The 20,410-nt window shown below is 37.2% G+C and overlaps 1 protein-coding gene across 6 annotated transcripts in view; it reads left to right on the forward strand.

The window, feature by feature from the left end:
- Positions 1-20,410, forward strand: part of FAM227B (family with sequence similarity 227 member B) — a 195,775-nt gene that overhangs the window by 132,269 nt on the left and 43,096 nt on the right. The window contains exon 13 of one of the 6 annotated variants that reach the window (XR_012073319.1): positions 816-1,410. The exons of 4 other annotated variants lie outside the window; for them this stretch is intronic. The gene's annotated coding sequence lies outside the window, so the exon portion shown is untranslated. Of the gene's footprint in view, positions 1-815; positions 1,411-20,410 lie in introns of those variants that run through there. One more of the 6 variants, XR_012073320.1, reaches the window with a different exon arrangement.

Raw genomic sequence — 20,410 nt, forward strand, 5'->3', positions numbered from 1 at the left:
TACTTTATCTAATCTGCTTTGCACAGCCTTTAGAGCATTTCTCATCTCAGCCAATGAGTTTACCAATTCTACTTGGCTCTTCTTTATAGCTTCGATTTCATTTTTGACATATTTTACATCTCTAAACATTATCTCTTTTAGTTCCTTCAGTACTTTGATCACTCCTTTTTTGAAATCTTGATCTAGTAGGCTATCAATGTCTATTTCATTAATCGTTCTTTCAGGGGATTTCTCTTGTTCTTTTAATTGGGAATGGTTTCTCTGCTTCTTCATCTTGCTCATACCTCTCTGGCACTGTGGTTTATGGAGTATCAGTTATCTATTGTGGTCCTTAAAGGAGTTTATTTATTTATCTATCTAATGCCTAGGTAGGAATAACACTTAAGAGAGAGAGAGAGAGAAAAAGAATTTTAAAAGAAGGGAGAAAAAAAGGTTTGGAAACAGTGCATAATGAATAATAGAAGACCAAGTTGAAGCAGAATAGTGATCAGATTGAGACGTCTTTTAAAAACCTTTAAAAAAGGAGAAAAGAGGGAAAAAATGTATTTGAAACCTATGTATAATCTGTAACAGGACATCAAAACCAAGAGAAATAAAAATGAAATGATATGGATTTTTAACAATAATAATAATAAATTTTTTTAATTTGAACGGATTAAAACTGGGAGTGTATATAATTGTTTAAGAAGTAAAAATTAAAAGGGTAATAGAAAATAGAACAGGTGAAAACAGATTTAAAAAAAGAGGGGGGGGGTTCTCCTGGAGACTGTGTGCTCTTAATGCAGAGTCTTTCTGTCTTCGCCCTGTTTTGGAAGCTCAGCTTGCTGTTTCCAGAGGCCCTCCATTGGCACCTTCATCTGTGCTGCTCCCAGTGCCTGTCGGCAAGCAGATCGCACCCCCTCCCAACACTGGGTCCGGTGCAGCTCTCCTTTGCTGCGGGCGAGCATGTCACTGCCCCTCCCGATGATGCAGTCAGATGTTGCAGACTGGCCAGGTAGGAGGGCAGGTCACACCCCCTCCCAGCACCTCTGTCAGGGGCTGCGTTCCTGCCAGAAAGGCAAGGGGCTGCCCACCCTGTCCCCGCGCTGGTCGCTCCGCAGCTCTGTGCCGCTGCACACTCCATAGGCAGGCCCGGGGAAAGACCGAGAAACAGCTCTGTCCCTGCTCTGGGCCAAAACCCAGCTCCTGTTTGTCTTGGCAGAGCAAGTTCTCTGAGGGATCAGGATGGAAGGCTCCTATCTGCCTCGGGCTGTAGACAAGTCTCAGTCTGGCCTTTGAGGCTGCTACATCCTTAGCTGCGGATGCAGGTTTTGCCCCCACCCCCGCCTGGGTGCTCAGCACTGGAGGATATGGCGGCTATGCCTGAGCCCCGCCTCTCTTCATCCGAAAACTTTCCACGGATTTTCAGAGATGGGGGTATGTACCCTTCCCCCCAGGGCACATCAGCAGTGTTGTTTTATGGAGGGCCCAGGTTGTTCTGCCCTGTGCCCCCACACCCATGGCACGCAGCCCCCTGTGGTCCCCCGGGGCTTCCTCCATGCAGCTGCCCCCGTCCACCCAGCTTGGGCAGCCTGGCCCAGCCCCCAGCTGCCGGCCCGCATCTCGGGCTGGGTGTCTCAGGGACCTTCTGTGCCCGTTTAACTTAGTTTTGTCAGTTCTATCGGTCAAGGGCTGCTCCGTACAGATCCGAGCCTTGGAGGCTCCCCCTCCGTCCAGCTGGCCTCTCAGTTGGGGGCGGGGAGACCCAGCGAACGAGCGCCAGTCCCCCTTTGCCGTTCCCTCCCCGCGGGACCCATCCCGCACTGTTTTGCCTTTTCTTCTTTCTTTTTTCCTTTTCTCCTACCAGAGTTTTGGCGTCTCTGTCTTTTGAAGAGGACGATGTTCTGTCAGAGTTCCGCAGATGCTCTGGTTGGCTGAGTGGGTCTGTGGATGTGAGTCTTGGTGTATCTGTGGGAGAGCGTGAGCTACGAGCATCCTTCTACTCCACCATCTTGGCCTCCTCCCCCCTAAAATTCTGATGACATTGCAGGAAGAAATAAATAGGTACTATGGTAGCAAATAACATAAAGGAGAGGGGAGAAGAGGGGCAGTTTGAAGCTGGTCACAAAAGGCCTTTCTGAGGAGGTGGTATTTAAGTTTAGATCTGAAAGATAAGAAGAACTCAGAAGTGGCGCTAATGCCTTCCAGGCAAAGGTAACAGGGAAAACGAAGGTTCTGAGGTGAAAATGAGCTTGCTGTGTTCTATAAACTAAATGACAGCATAATTGGAACAGAGTTAATGAGGGGAAAGTTAGGTGATACGAGACCAGTGTGTATAGGATCTTGATACCAACAGTGGGGACTTGGGATTTGACCTTAAGTATGATGGGTAAGAATCACTAAGTAATGTAATCATGCTGAAAACTTTGTGAGAATGGTTTGGAGGATGGCAAAAGTTGAAGTAAGGAGACCAGTTAGGCTATGGCTGTAGTCCAGATTGGAAATGATGATACCTTAGACTAGGATCATGGCAGGGAGAGTGAAAGAAGAGGGTTGATAAATACTGGAGACAAAGCTTGGTGATTAATTCAATGTGAGAGATAAAGAGGAGTCAGGGTTAAATTCCAAATGTCTGACATTTGTAATAGGATAAATAGTGGGGTCATTTGTAGAGCTAAGAAAGTCTGGAAGGGGACCAGCATTGGAGGGGAAATCAGGCAGATGGAAAGTTTAGGTGAGAGGACCCAAACCCTAAGCATTCTGGATCAGAGGGACTTGGACCTCTTACTTTCTTAGAATGAGAATCAGTCAACATCTTGCAAATCACTTACCACTGAAGTGTGGACTTAGAAACTCTTTTTAAGATGCTCTGGTGCAAAAAGAAAGCTTTTCTCATAACAGTAGTAAGTATGTACTTTGACAAAAATGTTAAGGGCTATCTTCCCTACTTTTCCTAACTAAGAATATTTCTGGCAACCAGAATATCAGAGGCCCCAGTGTTATAACACAGGAAATCAGTAGTCAAGCTCTGTTGTGGGACCTTATTGTGAAAGCCTGAAAGTTTTATTCTTTGATTTCATTCATAAATGGGTTTTGAAGTTGTCCAGATATAAGTTACTGTGTAGTGTTGAGTCAACTCTTGTGACACTGAGAAGGAAGTTTCTTAATAACAGTGTTGGCACTTTAAAAAAGAAATCAATACTTAGTACTCTCTCTGCATATTTTACCTGAAAGAAAATTGCTTCTGTATTCTATATTTCCTTCTACAGAAGGAAGTAATGCTTAAGAGGGACACTGTAGTGGAGTAATTCATATCAGTATATAATGCCATAGTTAATTACACAACAAAAAAAAAAGTCAAAAACTAAAATTTTGTATATCTAATGCTAAGAAAAATTAGTGAGTTTGGGGAGAAAAAAAGATAATCATGTCAGTCATTTGATACTGACCAAAAGAAGAATGAAAGACTGACTGATTTTTTTTCTGACAGAACTGTTTTTGGCTGAACATATTTACAGCTTTGATTCCCTAGCCTAAGACACTTGGAAGCTGGAAGCACTGTTTCATGAGTTTAGAAAGTTGCTGAATTAGTAACAATCAAAAGTTATAGTATATTTTAAAAGAAATACTGTTGGTTAATGCCAAGAGCTATATGTGTAATAAATCAAACTGTCACCTGGCTTAATTGAATCAATAAGAAAAATATGGAAATAGCTTGTTAACTTTTCTGCAATGTGAATGTAAAACTACTGAAAGATGTTTAAAAGTTGCTTTCTCTATTAAATATTTTTAAATCTCCCCTGACAACAGATTTGTCCTACCAATTTGTGCCATTTTGGAAATACCTGCAAAGCAAAAAGATAAATTACAGTCCAAACTCATTTTGAATGGTAACGAATTCTGAATTAAGGGACTCCAAATAAATGAAGTTTTACTCTATTTTACATCATTCTAAGATAGGATGGTTTATTAGGATAGCGTTCATTTTATTATTTTTGCCTTGGATAAATAAAATTAAAAAGAATAATTCTAGTTCTTAGTCTAACCAAAGGAATGATTAAAGACTAATTCAAAAGTGGTAATGAAATTATGTGTCATGTACTCCTCCCTTTCCTTGGTTGCCTTCTTTACGCCTCCCATTCCATTTATTCCACTTAGCATGTTGACATAGTAATAAATGTACTGTATTTCTAATATAATCAAATATAAAACCAAGAAGCAAACTTAAAAGCATTATTGTTCTTTTCATCCCTCAAAATAGGTGGAAGAGAAGGGATGAAAAATGTAAAATTTCTGGATCATTTTACCACACTCAGAACATGTCATATTTTAAACTTAAAAGGGGATTTCTTTTTTCTTTCAGTAATATTCCTCATCTGCTTAGTATTTAATCCCTTTTAGATTGAAAGGCCATCTTGTCCCTGTTTTTTTTTTTTAACTTTTTTGGTTTATAGGTAAAAATTAACTTATGCTATTTCTTTTGTGATACAAATGTGTACCAAGATTTAGGAATTTTTGTGTCCTGTTTTGAATTCTGAAACCGTTTCTTATTTTATCCTATCCATTCTCCTTCTCTTTCTCTCTGCATATTTCTCCTCCATTTTTTTATTCTTCTCTCTCTTTTTCTCTCTCTCTTACGCACACACACTCATACACACCCTCTTTTTCTTTTTTTTTTATTGATTCATAATCATTTTACAGTGTTGTGTCAAATTCCAGTGTTCAGCACAATTTTTCAGTCATTCATGGACATATACACACTCATTGTCACATTTTTTTCTCTGTGATTTATCATAACATTTTGTGTATATTTCCCTGTGCTATACAGTGTAATCTTGTTTATCTATTCTACAATTTTGAAATCCCTGTCTATCCCTTCCCACCCTCTACCCCCCCCAGTAACCACAAGTCTGTATTCTCTGTCCATGAGTCTATTTCTGTCCTGTATTTATACTTTGTTATTGTTTGTTTGTTTGTTTTTGTTTTTTAGATTCCTCATATGGTATTTTTCTTTCTCTTTCTGGCTTACTTCACTTAGAATGACATTCTCTAGGAGCATCCATGTTGCTGCAAATGGCATTATGTTGTCGGTTTTTATGGCTGAGTAGTATTCCATTGTATAAATATACCACCTCTTCTTTATCCAGTCACCTGTTGATGGACATTTAGGCTGTTTCCATGTCTTGGCTATTGTAAATAGTGCTGCTATGAACATTGGGGTGCAGGTGTCATCCTGAAGTAGATTTCCTTCTGGGTACAAGCCCAGGAGTGGGATTCCTGGGTCATATGGTAAGTCTATTCCTAGTCTTTTGAGGAATCTCCACACTGTTTTCCATAGTGGCTGCACCAAACTGCATTCCCACCAGCAGTGTAGGAGGGTTCCCCTTTCTCCACAGCCTCTCCAGCATTTGTCATTTTTGGATTTTTGAATGACGGCCATTCTGACTGGTGTGAGGTGATACCTCATTGTAGTTTTGATTTGCACTTCTCTGATAATTAGTGATATTGAGCATTTTTTCATGTGCTTTTTGATCATTTGTATGTCTTCCTTGGAGAGTTGCTTGTTTAGGTCTTCTGCCCATTTTTGGATTGGGTTGTTTATTTTTTTCTTATTGAGTCGTATGAGCTGCTTATATATTTTGGAGATCAAGCCTTTGTCGGTTTCACTTGCAAAAATTTTCTCCCATTCCGTAGGTTTTCTTCTTGTTTTATTTCTGGTTTCCTTTGCTCTGCAGAAGCTTGTAAGTTTCATTAGGTCCCATTTGTTTATTCTTGCTTTTATTTCTTCTAGGAGAAAATTTTTGAAATGTATGTCAGATAATGTTTTGCCTATGTTTTCCTCTAGGAGGTTTATTGTATCTTGTCTTATGTTTAAGTCTTTAATCCATTTTGAGTTGATTTTTGTATATGGTGTAAGGGTGTGTTCTAGCTTCATTGTTTTACATGCTGCTGTCCAGTGTTCCCAACACCATTTGCTGAAGAGACTGTCTTTATTCCATTGTATATTCTTGCCTCCTTTGTCGAAGATGAGTTGACCAAAAGTTGGTGGGTTCATTTCTGGGCTCTCTATTCTGTTCCATTGGTCTATATGTCTGTTTTTGTACCAATATCATGCTGTCTTGATGACTGTAGCTCTATAGTATTGTCTGAAGTCTGGGAGAGTTATTCCTCCAGCCTCTTTCTTTCTCTTCAGTAATGCTTTGGCAATTCTAGGTCTTTGATGGTTCCATATAAATTTTATTATGATTTGTTCTAGTTCTGTGAAATATGTCCTGGGTCACACCCTCTTTTTCTATCAGACTCATGCTTCAAGTTTCTAGAAACCTCCTTAGGTCATTCTTACATTAATTTTCTACTTGTTTATCATTTTCTTCAGTCTAGTCTTGAAAAACACATCTGGTTTCTATTCTAATCAGTATTCCTCTGAGAATAACTTCATATTATAGAAGACAAACAATTCTTGAATAACCCATAATAATATAACCTCTGGTAATTTAAACTTTTATTCCAATAATTTTAAAAGAGCTATTCATGTACTCTAAACTGGCAGGCTTTAATTTTTAATTTAAGGTAGTTTATTGGAGGTGGGGGTTTATATGGGTAATCATTTAAAGCAAGTTGATGTTTGGAAACCTATTTTTTCAAAATGAGAAATCTTGGAAACCAAACATGGAAAATGACTCACTCTTCTCATTAGCAATTTATTTTTGAGAGTTCACAAGTTAAATGACACATGCAAAGTGTTATGGGAGCAAGAAGATAGCAAAGCCTATGAACTGAAAGAAGAAGGGGGAAAAATGGGAACCCCTAAGAAACTGCAAATAAATATCAAGTGAGAAATTACTGAAAACGGCTAGCTTTGTGCAGTATGGGAGGTTGTGGTATTTAGGGGCAATAGGGAACAGCTGGCCCATGAAGGGCTTCCAGGTGGTGTCTGCAGTCAGACATACCTGGATTTGCATTACTGTTCTTATTGTCAACTGAAAAAGCACAAAACGAGAGTTGTGATTTAAGTTTTGGGGGGCCTAATGAAGACTATAGCTTGGGAGGCAGCCTCTCAGATAGCTCTGAGGAACTGCTCCAAAGAGGTGGCGGGGGTGTTGAGGGGGTGTCAGTATACAGATGGTATTAGTGAAGGGGGGATTCATGCAATCAACACACATTTTGGCAGAAGATTGCTGCTGGTCACAAGAAGGCGCTACTAGTCTTGAGCAGCAGATGTCTCCATTAATGATTTTAGTGCTTTTCTCGATATGAGAAGATGCAAGAAATTGGGCTCATAAAATTTTCTCCTGAAAAATCTATGTGAAGGCCCGTCCTGCCAGCTTTTTCCCAGGTCACAGTGTGCCTCATTCCTGATCTCCACCCTGAACTCCTTTCAGGATGTGTCGAAGGTCAATGACTGCAGTGGCTAGTGACTTAATCCTTGTAGAACCAAATGGTGAGCGAGTTTTTACTTGGCAGTGCCCCCTCATATGGTCATAAATTCTCCCATGGTTTGGGAGGCATTTCATGGCCATTTTGCCCCATAGTGCTAGGAATGCTCATTTCTAGATCAGGCGAAGATTTCATAGGCCACTCAAGGTGCTATTACTGATCTAGGCCCTATTAACAGGAAATATACAAATAATTTATCTGGTAGTATTAGTAAAGTCATAGGTAAGAATTTAAACAAAAACTTCCATTAGGTGTGGCCCAGTGTATCCCCAGGTCGTCTGACTTAGTTTGTTCTGTATCAATTCTTATCTTTAAGAGAAGTGCTATACAGGCATTGTTCATAAGGCACCCAGCCCAATTTCCTAGTGTTACTAGGCTGGCTATCCTTAGTATAGTTCAATTGTTCTCAATACAAGAAGAGCCTTAAATGATCAGAGCCTGGTGTAAGCCATATAAATCCAGCTCACAACTGAGGGAGGTTATATTCTTTGGCTGAAATTTTACTCATTGCCCTGATTGAGCTTGAGTAACTTCAAAAGAAAATTTTTATTTATGGTGGTGGTCAGAGTGAGTGTGATTGATTGGCCAAGTGAGGGAGTCCCATCTAGTAATATCAGTTGTGGCCCAAACTGAGCTGTAACTTTCTAGAATAAATTTTCTAAAGGCCATCCAATTAGAGCCTTGGAGAGGAGAAATCCACCAACGTAAACCAGAAGGACAAGACACAGGTAATTGACCACAAGCCCAACAATTAGATTGATTTTTAAAACTAGCATAGGATCATGCCCATGATAGAAAAACATTTTATTCATATGCCAACGTCCAAGAAGTCAAGAAAACATTATATGATCATACGGGTCAGGTCCAGCATCTAGGGACAGCTGTCTGCTTCCGATGTCATGTTGTTCTCATCCTGGTGTGAGTGCAGTTTCTGCTCTGTTTGAGCGTGTTTAAGGTGAGTTTGAGGTTGGCAGTCCTCCTTACAGACCAGTCCAGTGCAGGGGCCCTTTCTAAGTGGGAAGTATTAATCCAAGAGTCAACTCCCTTCACTTTCACTGTGCATGAGCTAGTTAAAAGGACCTGGTAAGAGTCCTTCCAACTAGGTTGGAGATAGTCCTTTAAATGATGTCTTTTCCAGTTTGTATAATCTCCTCATTGCAAGCCATGGGGCATCCAGTCTTCATCCAAAGATAAATTACTGAGATAAGCTTCAGAAACAAGCTTAGAGTATCCTTTAAATAATTTAATGAAACCTCACCAAGGAGCTATCTGGGAAGTGAGTCTTAGTAAATTCAGACCTCAGTTAACACTAGAATTTAATATTCACTGAAACATAATCTTTTTCATTATATAATTATCCTCATTTCTACCAAATATAGCCAAATTAAGATTATCTGTTTGTAAAATAAATCTGGTTTCAATAAACTTGGCCTGATTACTTGCCTAAATGTAATTGATCATACAGGCTCTTTTAAAACTGGCTTTGCTTGAACTTTTTAATAAGAACTCTCAGACTGAGTTTTTAAAAGGCCTCTCAAGGCCAGGAAAACCACGCCAAGGGCTTCTCACAGATTTCACAGGTGAATTCCTCCTTTTTTGAGGTCTCCAAAATACCTTGAGATTTCCTGCACCTATCAGGAGGCGGTCTTCCTAATTTACCTTATAAAGCTGTTGGAAACCTAAGATTTTCCAGTCTCTGGAGGGATCAGGTAGTGAGAAAGGATAAATATTTCAATTCTGCTTACAAAGGTATAATTTATGAAATTGCTATAAGTCATAATTAGCTTGAGGAGAAGGGTTTCCTTATATCTGGAAAACACAAATTAAAAGCCAGTAATATTTCAGGGAGAAATCACAAAAATTATAACCATATTCACCAGTTTACTCAGTTCTGTGTAATTAATCCTTTTTGTTAACCATTTTATGAAGCCATCAGGTTTTCCATTAGAATTCTTTAATTTTTCACCCAGTTCAGCAGTATGATCTGAAAGTTATCAGAAACCTGTACGTGTCAGAACATCCTTGCTGTAAATCTTCCTGAAGAGGAAGCATTTTTGCAAAGGCATCAGAGTAAAACAGTAACTGTCTATGAATGATAAAAGACTTAAGAAGGCATGGTTAAAGACCTGATTACAATGCAGTTGACAAACTTGGTTACTCCTGTGACATACAACATTTTAAGATAAATGGAATTATGACTAACATTGTATCAGGACATACCAGATTTTTAGGAATTACATATAATTTCTAGAATACCTATATTAATAATATTTACCCATATAATATAGCCCAAGAAGATTTATTACTCTTTTCACGATGCTTCCCATGCAATTTAACATACTAAGTGAACCTAACTAGTTTAATATCACTCTTTGGGATGTTTCAGGGGCCCTTTGATGCATCTCATAGTTAGCTAGAGGTGACAGAAACTTCATTAGAATTTGATTTGTGAAATTTGTCCAAAAAAATCAAAAATGTTTTTAAAAACTTGGTCAAATAGGATCACAGGTCACTGTGAAACAATACTTACTTGCTTAACCAAAGTGACAATAAAAGAGGTTTTAAATACACACAGAATAGATCACTTAAGAGGTAAAGAAACGTTAATCTGTTATCAAAAGCAAATTGACATTTTAAGAAAACTTTTTCCTCTTAACAGAGAGAAAAACCAAATTCAGGTTCGGTACCAGCTTACTGTTAAAATTCGTTTACTCAATTAAATTTATTATAAACATAGCCAATCCTGACCATGCACAAAACTCTTTTCTCAGGGTTTCTTTTCCATAAACCTTCCATAACTATCTGTATCCATATTAGTTTGTCCCTTGGTTTTTTTTTCCCTCATCCAGGTACAGTCAGCTCTAGGACAAAATTATTTTTCTTTAACAAAATGCGATTTCATTCCTCCTACCACTTTTTAATAAAAACATACACCCTACTTTGCTATTATATACTAAAATGTTTCCCTTATTGTTTCCAGTAGCTTTAATTACATATTTAAATTAGAATATTCAACTCTTAAAAACCTCAATTTCTAGTGAAAACTAAGAAGTAAGCAATTATGAACTGTCTTTTACATTATCATTTTGTAGATTGGCAAACTTAAATACCAATAGTAATTTCTAAAAGCATGTTCTTATAGAAAAATCTGTATGTCACCAAACATATTTATTTTGTTTGTTTGTTTGTTTTGCATTTTTTGTTTTTGTTTTTATTTTGCAGGGGGGAGGTAATTAAGTTTACTTATTTATTTGATTTTTCAGTGGCAGTACTGGGGATTGAACCCAGGACCTCAGACATTCTAGGCATGTGCTCTACCACTTGAGCTACACCCTCCCCCCTCAAACATATATATATATTTATTTATTTATTTATTTATTTATTTATTTATTTATTTATGACATATAGTCTGTTACAATGTGTCAATTTCTGGTGTAGAGCACAAAGTGTGTTGTTTTTTTTCTTTTTTTTTTTACATTTTTTATTGATTTATAATCATTTTACAGTGTTGTGTCAAATTCCAGTGTTCAGCACAATTTTTCAGTCATTCATGGACATACACACACTCATTGTCACATTTTTTTCTCTGTGAGTTATCATAACATTTTGTGTATATTTCCCTGTGCTATACAGTGTAATCTTGTTTATCTATTCTACAATTTTGAAATCCCAGTCTATCCCTTCCCACCCTCCACCCCCCGGTAACCACAAGTCTGTATTCTCTGTCTGTGAAACATATTTATTAATAGTCCTAAATACCTTTAGTTTCTCTGTAAAAAGAAGCCAGTATTCACTAATTAATGTTTCACTATCTAATTTTTTTTGGAAATGACCTAGCTATTCAATAAACTTCCATCATTTAACTTAATTTAGCACAACTCTAAAATTTCAAGTCATCAAATGTCTAAAGAGATTATTTTTTAAGTAGATATTCGTAAAGCATGATTATTCCTAAAGAGTTCACTCAGAATCTCTCATCTCATTCTTATAAATAGGAATAGTCAAGGCTTGTAATTTAAGGTTAATTTTCATTTTTGAGAATCACTGAATTTTCTTCCTCCTTGGATGGAAACTGCAATCATCAAATCTGGTAGTTCTTAGGAATCTGCAGAGAGCCTTAAAAGAAAAGATAGAGGATCTGGAAGCTTCTTGTTCCCTGAGGGGTAAGAATTCTGAAAAGATGTTTTATCAATCCAGCTTTCCCTAACAACTGTTTACACAATAAAAGAGCCCATTTTGGCCATTTTCAGGGCAAGATTTTTCTTTACTTCCCAGTTAAGTAAGTTCTTGTAAGTATAAATTTTGTATGTACATAAACCTGGCTAGGGAGTTAGTTGGAAGCTGGCTTTCTAATGGCCCTCATTTCTCTGAGAGGCTCTGTTTCCCATTTTAAAGTTGAATTTGTCAGGGATCAAATTTACTAATTAAATTTGCTTGGTGGGCTGGTGTGCTGCTTGTGAGCTGAACTCTTCTAGGCATCACCCTCGAGTCAGTTCAGCCCTCCCTCCTGTCCTGGGCTTTTCCCTTCGGTAGTCTAAGACCATTGTAGGTGCTCAGATCATTGAATGGTCAGTTTGGTCAATTTTTATACATGATCCCTGCATGAGCAAGTCTTTTAATTAATGAGTTGGTTTCCCTGTGAGACCACTACACAGTCTGAGGACTCTGCCTCCACCAGTCCTGGGAATTTCTCAGTTTCCTAAGAAAGCCATAACCAACCAGGAGGAATCTTGTCCTTCTTCTTTGGAGCAAAACTCTCATGTAATTTTCCCAGAGCTCAGAGTGCTGCGTTCCTCATGTCCACCCTCAAGTCCTTTCAGAGTATGTTGAAGGTTAGCAAGTGCAGTGGCTAGCGACTTCATTCTTGTGGAACCAGATGGCGAGCAATAATTTTTAGTTGGCATTCTTAGTAATTGTGTGATGTAGGCAAGTTACTTAACTTCTTTGAGTTAATCATATGTAAAAAAAAATTTAGTAATACCTACCTACCTTAGTGGTTGTTGTAAGAATAAAATAAGAGAGTTCCTACTGGTAAATGGCTCATAGTAGGACCTTAATAATGGGTGGTCTATTTCCCTGAAGAAGGGGACTGGATGCAAAAAAATAGAGTGTTTTAAAGGCTCTGATATGAGTTTTGAATGACGGAGATGATTAGGTAATTCTAGTGGCAGCCTTAGAGGTGAGATTGGACAGGAACCTCTTAAGGACAAGTAACCCTAAAAGAAAACGAGAGCAGAAGGATGTTTAGAGCCTGAATAAACCTAATGAAAACAGTAAAAGCAGAAGCGAGTATAATAAAAAGCAGAACGCATATATCTCTATTTTATTTATCAAATACTTACACAGCGCTACCTGCCAGGCAATTTTCTAAGCATTTTGTAAATTAAATGGTATATTCTAACTCAGTTGATATTATCCTCATTTTACAATTGAGGAAACTATTCTCAGGTATGATTTGCCAGAACAGAAAGAGAAATAAAACAAAAGCTGCAACCACTGCAGACTTCCACAGCAGACACCAAAGGAAAGTTAAAGGGGAGGTGATTCTCCCCAAGAGGAAAGTAACAGTGACAATAATAATTATGTGCCAGGCACTATTGTCCTAAGTTGTATATATTTCATTTCATTATAAATGTCATTTAATAATAGCTAGTCAGGTAAGAAAAGAGTATAGGCATTATTTTGTCCTCATTTTCCAGATGAAGAAATAAGGCACAAGAGGGTTTGAGTAACTTTCTCAAGGTAATAAAGTTTGTATTAAAGTGAGATGTTTAATCTGAAGCTTGAGCTCTTAATCACTGTTCCCTGACGAGAGGATTTACTTCCACGAGGGGGATAGGAAGTGTCGCTACTCTACGTCCCTTCGTCAGGTGTGCAGCACCTTAGAGTAAATCATGTCAGTTGACAGAGCTTGATCTGATGCAGAAAATAGAGAAGAAAGCCCTCCAGTTCTGGAGAGCAGCTTGTTGAGAAAAAACACCTACCCAGCTCCAGAGGAAATGCATGCCAGTCACCTATGCCAATGAACCTAGTCCCCTGAATTCATGTATGTGAACCAAGGATTACAAACATTTGGAGAAAACATGAAAGAAAATAACAAAACAAAACAAAAAACTGACCCTTCAGAAAAAGATACTCCAGGAAATATAAAATATTTATTTCAAATTCTAAATAGGCTTTTTATACTCATTTATTTAACTAATACTTACTGAATACCCATTATGTATCAGACACCGGCTTGTGGTACTGAGTATCATGGTAATAAAACACACTCCTATCCAGAAAGAAAAAACAAAACATAGTATCTGCCCCATGGAGCTTATCTGAATTTATGTTGCATCATAAAAAAGCACAATCTGACAAGAAAATGGAACAGAAAAAAAAAATGTGCTCAGGAGTTGAGAATATGATGGCTGAGTAAATATCCTAGCAAAATTGTTAAGAAATAGACTGAATATGGCTAAAAAAATGATTTGGAATAAAACAGAATTCAAAGGTAGAACAAAAATACAGAAAGGTAAAAAAATAAGAGAAATGTTAAATGATATGGAAGATGAATTCAGATAGTCCATTTTTTACTACGAAAGGAATTCCGGAGAGAATATGAAGGAAAAGAGGGAGAGCAAAGAACACTTCACAAAGTTGAATAAAAATTCAAGTCTTCCGACTGAAATGGCTCATCAAGGGCCAAGCAGAGTGAATAAAGACCCACATCTTAGTGAAACCTCTGAACTCAAACAACTGAGGAAATTCTGAAAGTTTCCAAAACTAAAAGCTATACAAATTGCTTATAAAGGTACTAGAAATCAGACTGGCATCAGATATATCATTTGGTAGTACTTGGTCCTAGAAGAAAGTAGAGAAATGCCTACAAAAGTCTGAGCAAGATGACATTAAGCCAAAATATATACCAGTCAAAAATACCATTCAGATGCAAGTTTAAATAAAAATATCTTTGCACAAGCAAGAACTTGAAAAGGTCTCCTGGCTACAGACTCTGAAAGAATTACTGCAGCAAAATTAAAAATGTTTCCAGGAGGAAAATGTGGGATACAAAAACAAAAATTTTTAACTACTTTTAACTACTACTCAACAAGGAGAAGCCAGTGATATGCACAGCATATGCATGAATCTCAAATCATTATCCTCAGTGAAAGAAGCCAGACCCAAAGGCTACATGTTGTATGGTTCCAGTTACATGACATTTCAGAAAAGGCAAAAACCATAGAAATGGAAAACAAATCAGTGTCCGAGGACTGCAGGGGGTAGATGAGTGGACTACAGCTGGGCACAAGAGGATTATTTGGGTAGTGGAACTGCTCTGTATCTTGATTGTGGTGGTGGTTACACAACCATATTCTTCTCTCAGAATGCATAGGACTGTTCAACAAAAAGGGCAAAAAATAGAGTACTATGTAAACTATACCCCATAAATAAACAAATACATGAATACAAACACAGATACATCAGTGCTAGTAAGGAGGAAAAATGTTGGTGTCTGAAAAAAAAAAGCAATTAAATATATATTTAAATCTCAATGTTAAAAATTTTGAAAACGATTTTGAACTAAAATTCCAAACGATTACAACATTGGAGGTGGTAGGAGATAGCAGTTTAAGAAGAAGAAAAATAAGTTTGCTAGGACTATCCCTTTATCTAGGAGAAGAATCAAGATATCAACATAGCCTACATGTTGATTAAAATATGACAAATATTTTTAGATTAACTCCTAGAAGAATATAAATTAAATTTATAACTTCTGAAGCAGATGAAGAAAATAGTAATAGAAAACAACCTAATAAGAAAGTAAAATAGAAATAACTGAAAAGTTTGGTTGAAAGAGGAAAACTAATATAAGGTGGCAAAAATAGTTTCAAACACATTAATCATCATCATAAGTAAGAGTGTGTTAAATTATCATACTTTAAGCCATTCCCTAAGAAATGGTTAAAATTAAACATACATGTACACAAATAAAAATCCAGCTATACGCTGCTTGCAAAAGGCAGACCTAAAATTAAATGCTGCAATGTGATCATCTTACTAGATAGAAAAACCTTTAATATTTGACATGATTTAATATTCATTCTTAATAAAAGATGAAATAAATTTAGTTTGGTGAGACTTACAGGAAAACTTCATTAACTTGGCAGAGAGGAATACAACTAACTTGCAGAATATCCTGCTTAATGGTGATACACTAAAAAAAAGAGTCACTGCAATTCAACTTTGTTACTGCAGGTTTTAGTGAATATGAGAGGGGGAAAAAGAGAAATTTTTATATGATGACACCTGTACAGCTAAAGGTGACGATTCATCTTAATTTAATAATTTTCTTACCATGATACTCTGCCTATTCCATGTCTTTATTTCAATAATTTCATAAATATATTCTTCTAAACAGTTCCATCCCTAACTTCTTGTTCAGATGTGTTCAATTAGCTGTTCAAAATCTCTTGGTGCTCCCTACACATCAGCCTGCTTTCCGTCAGCAGCAGCTGTATCTTGGTTGAAGGGCTACAAAAAAACTCACTTTGCCCACACATGGAGGTCCAGAATAAATACCCCCTGAAGGAAATTCCTCAGCCAATGACTGATGAGAGAGAGTTAATAAATGCCACAACTTCCCCCTACCCTCCTCCTTGGCTGGGATAACTCTGGAGCATGTTTTGCCCCCTTTTTCCAGAGTTTCCTGAGGGGATCATGATGCAGTCAGTCACTGTGGTAGCTGGCTTGATACTGCATCTTTTTCTGGCTACCTCACTTTCCCTGTACCACCTTCCCTCCCTAACCCACACTCCTTGTTTCTTACAATAACCTGCTGACACTGGAATCCTTAGAGTCTGCTTCTGGGGAACATGAACTATACATAGGCATAAATGATAATAATCATGGATATTTAAATGTTTTTTATTTGCTTCATTTTTTTAATGCTAGCTGAGTATGCCACTTATTTTCAAAATGATTTAACCAAGGAAATATAGAGAAGGTAAATGTGGCAAAATGTTGAAAAGGCATGGGGTAGTCCATTGTGGTAGTTACACATTTCTTAAGTTTTAAATTTTTCAAGATGAAAAATAGAACATGCTGAATGAATTCTGACTTGAAGACAACAGGATAAAGTTGGCATTTCCCTCTGCTCTTCATGGAGGACATCCAAAAGCAGCAAGAAGAATAAACAAGCACAAATTCCATTGAAACCCAGCTTTCAATGGAGAAATTGGGAGATAAACAAAATTCAATACCACAAAATGGGTAGAATGACTTTACAAAACAGTAAAAAAATAAAGAGGGAGGGGGAGAGGAATAGGAAAAACAAATGGCAGATAAAGGACATTCTCCAGAAAAATGATAGCATGAATAGATGAAAAGTATAACTAAATATTTTACCACACATTTTAAAACTTACTGATGTACTTCTGTGAATGAAAAGCACAAAGCATAAAAACAGAAATTTAGTGAGGGGTCAGATTGAAAAAATGTGAAAAAGACAATCATCAACAGACTGGAAGGTGAAATTGGAAGAAACCCAAGGGAGAGTAAGACACTGATGAAAAAAATAGTAAGGCTAGACGAAAAGGCAAAAATGAACAAAATGAAAATCAAGAACAAATTTTTAAAGTTAGGGAAAATGATAGTTAAAATAGGCAAAGAAACTCTGTACCCTGTTACCTCACTGCCAACTAATCAAAAAATGTCCATAAGCTGATCGGACGTCCTACAACCCTCACACCTCATGTTGCCTTTAAAAACCCTTCCCTGAAAGCCAGTGGGGAATCCAGGTCTTGTGAGCATAAGCTGCCCGTTCTCCTTTTTGGCCCTGCAACAAACACTGTGCTTTTCTTCACCACAACCTGGTGTCAGTAGATTGACTTTGCTGTGTGTTGGGCAACTGTGTGTTCAGTTCAGTAACAAATGTAAAAGATTTGACAAAATATGTTGTGGTACTGTAGACAGAGACATAAGGACTGGATAATTGTGGATTTGTAACAATTCAGTTACTATATCTAAAGTTTGCTATTTAATATGTCATTGTTACCTGGAGACAGTTCTCTAGTGGCAAACCATAGATCTGTGTCCCTGGTACTCTTCTGTGAGTTTCTTGTTTCAATATTTTAACAATAATAGAATAATTAATTAGCCAATAGCTAATGAAATCTTAGAGGCTGTATTTTAATAGGTGCAGTATGTCTAGGACACCAGAAGTAACCACTCAAGGTGCTTGTTGGGCAACACCTGGAGCACTGTATTCAAATAAGGACAAAATAGCAAATGGACTATAAACCTAGTTATCATAATAATGACTAACTCACTGTGGAGACAGAGTTTACTAAGCATTTTCATTACCACACTAACGCTTCATAATTTGCTTCAAGATTGATAGAATAATTATCCCTGTTTTACAAATGAAGATCCTAAGAGGTTAAGTAACTTGTCAGTTTCTCACAATTAATAAGTAATGACGTTGCGACTTGGGATATAACAAGAATAATATTAAAAAGTCAAATATACTGAATGCTCTATCTTTTTGCTTTGAAACTGTCTATTTAACTTTCACATTTAGAATATTATTGCAACATATTTCTTTGTTGGTAGTGAGTGTTTTGTTTCTATTTTGTTTTTTCTTGTGCCATTTAAAATTTCATTTAGTTTCCATTGTTTATGTTTAAAAAATATTATCATTTTTTCTTTGGAGGTAATGTATCTTTTTTCTTTTGTTTCTAAGATTTTTTCCCTTCATCTCTAGTTTTTAGCAGTCTGAATATAACATGTTTAAGTGTGAGTTTCTTTGTATTTATACTCCTTGGAATTTTCTAAACCTTTAAAAATCTGCGTTGATTTCCTTCATTAGTTTGGGGAAATTCTCCATCATTATTTCTTCAGATTTTGCTCTGCCCCAATCTCTCTCTCTCGTCTCTTTCAGGACTCTTATGTAGTATGAGGGACTGAATACCATGACTTCATCAGTGATTGAACTGGATCACAGCTGAATTACAGTTTCAGTAGGATTAACCCACCTCTAGTTCTTCCCTGTTCTTTGTGCATGGCCTTTGGGAGATTTTAATTAAGAACCTAGGAAGTCTCTATATCCTCAGCCATGAAATAGTGAGGGAGAGCTAATTCTACGCTTTGAATATTTTGAGCTTAACTCTTTAACCTCCAGTAACTCACATCTTCAAACTCTAACATAATGTCCTGAGAGGGGAAGATCTACCAGCTGTTTGTGAGACCTTGTCTCCTAGTCACTGTTCAAAAACTGTAAGAGACTTTGTACAGCCTTTTAGAAGTTTCTGGCCCAGTCCTCACCCCGTCTTCCATACCACCACAGAGTCCATCAGATACCCCGCAGTAAAGATCAGCTGCCATATTCCTGGGACTTGTCTTGATTTTACACCAGCCGCCTCGACTGTTGAAGCTCTGATGGTTCACCTCCCCTCTAGTAGTGTGCTTCTGCCTAGGCCAAGCCTGAATCTCAGCAGTCCCCCAAATCAGTAAATGCTTTCAAAGGATGAAAATAACTGGCAGCTGTCAGCTCACAAAGGAAAGACTTCCCTCTCTGATTTTTCACTTGTTCCCATGGTTTCCAGTGTCCTTAAAAATAGCATTTTTGTAATTTACCCAGTTTTTTCTAGTTACTGAAGTAGAAACATGGGCCTATAAGACCTACTACATCCTACTCAGAGCCAAAGCCTCAAGGAGATTATTTTAAAAGCATCTTTATTCTTCTCACCAAAGGAAAGGGAAATACCCAAAACAAAACCTCCTAGAAAAGTTTAAAGTGAAGCAATGAAAAAAGATAATGGGAAAAGATGTAAATATTCACCAAAAGAAAGTTTATAGTAATATTCATACCAGATTAATTAAATTAAAGGCATAAACCATTAAAAGATATAGAAAGACTACATACTGATGAGCAATCCAACAGAATGTGTAAGTGTAAACATGTATGTACAAAAAACACTGCCTAGAAACATATAAAGCAAAAAGGTTCAGACTCTCAAGGATTAACTGATAAATCTAATTTTTCATTTAAAATTCATAATACTTTAATCCTCCCCTCTTAGATAATAATAGCTAAATCTGATAAAAAGAATTAGTAAAGCGTATATATCAGGAAAACATTAGTGATTATGATGTGTGTGGGGGTGGAGAGAGAGACTGCATTCAGCAAATCAAAGCTATATATTCCTTTCAAGCGTAGGGATACATGGAACATTTCCAAAAATGTTCCACATACTAAGTCAAAAATTAAATCTCAACATTATATAGATCTTATTAATCTTTCTACTCTTCCTTACCCCACTGATGTCCTTTCTTCCCTTCTTACCTAATTAAAAACTGTAGTCAATAGTTAGTTATTTCTTTGTATTTATCTTCAACTCCTTTTCCGATTTTCCATTTTATCAGTTTCTTGGCAAAGTAACTGAAAATAATTCTCCACCTTTCCCACATCTGAAAGTGTGTAGCTGAATATACACAGAGAAAGCTTTCTATTCAGCCACGCTAACTCATCTCCTTTTTAACTCATAAGTGCATAACTCAAATGGGCCTTGATTCTGTTAGGCAGTCGTATGATATTGCCTAGTCCTTTATTTCTACCACTCACAAAGACAGCTGTTCCCATCTTTTTCTCTTCGTATCTCCAGCACTCCTTCCCCTACACTCAGCAATTTTGCTTCCTACCTCAATGAGAAAATTAGGAACTTCCATGAACTCCTATCACCCCGTCTGCCCAGTTACCAACATTATCTCCCATATCTTCTGCTTTCTCTTCTGTGCTCCTTTCTAAGGTCAGCTTTGCCTAGCACTTCACAAGCATAATTTCACTTACTCCTCTGCTGATGCTGAGGTTGGTGATGATGGTACCATTAGGCAGTTGAAAGCACAGGTTCAGAGTCACATCATTAGAGAGTAGCTGTTGCAGCTCTGTGTTGTCTACCACCTTATTACTCAAAGGGCAACTCCATGGACCAGTAGCATCACCAACACTTGT

The sequence above is a fragment of the Vicugna pacos genome, chromosome 6, assembly GCF_048564905.1.
Source record: "Vicugna pacos chromosome 6, VicPac4, whole genome shotgun sequence".
NCBI lineage: Eukaryota > Metazoa > Chordata > Mammalia > Artiodactyla > Camelidae > Vicugna > Vicugna pacos.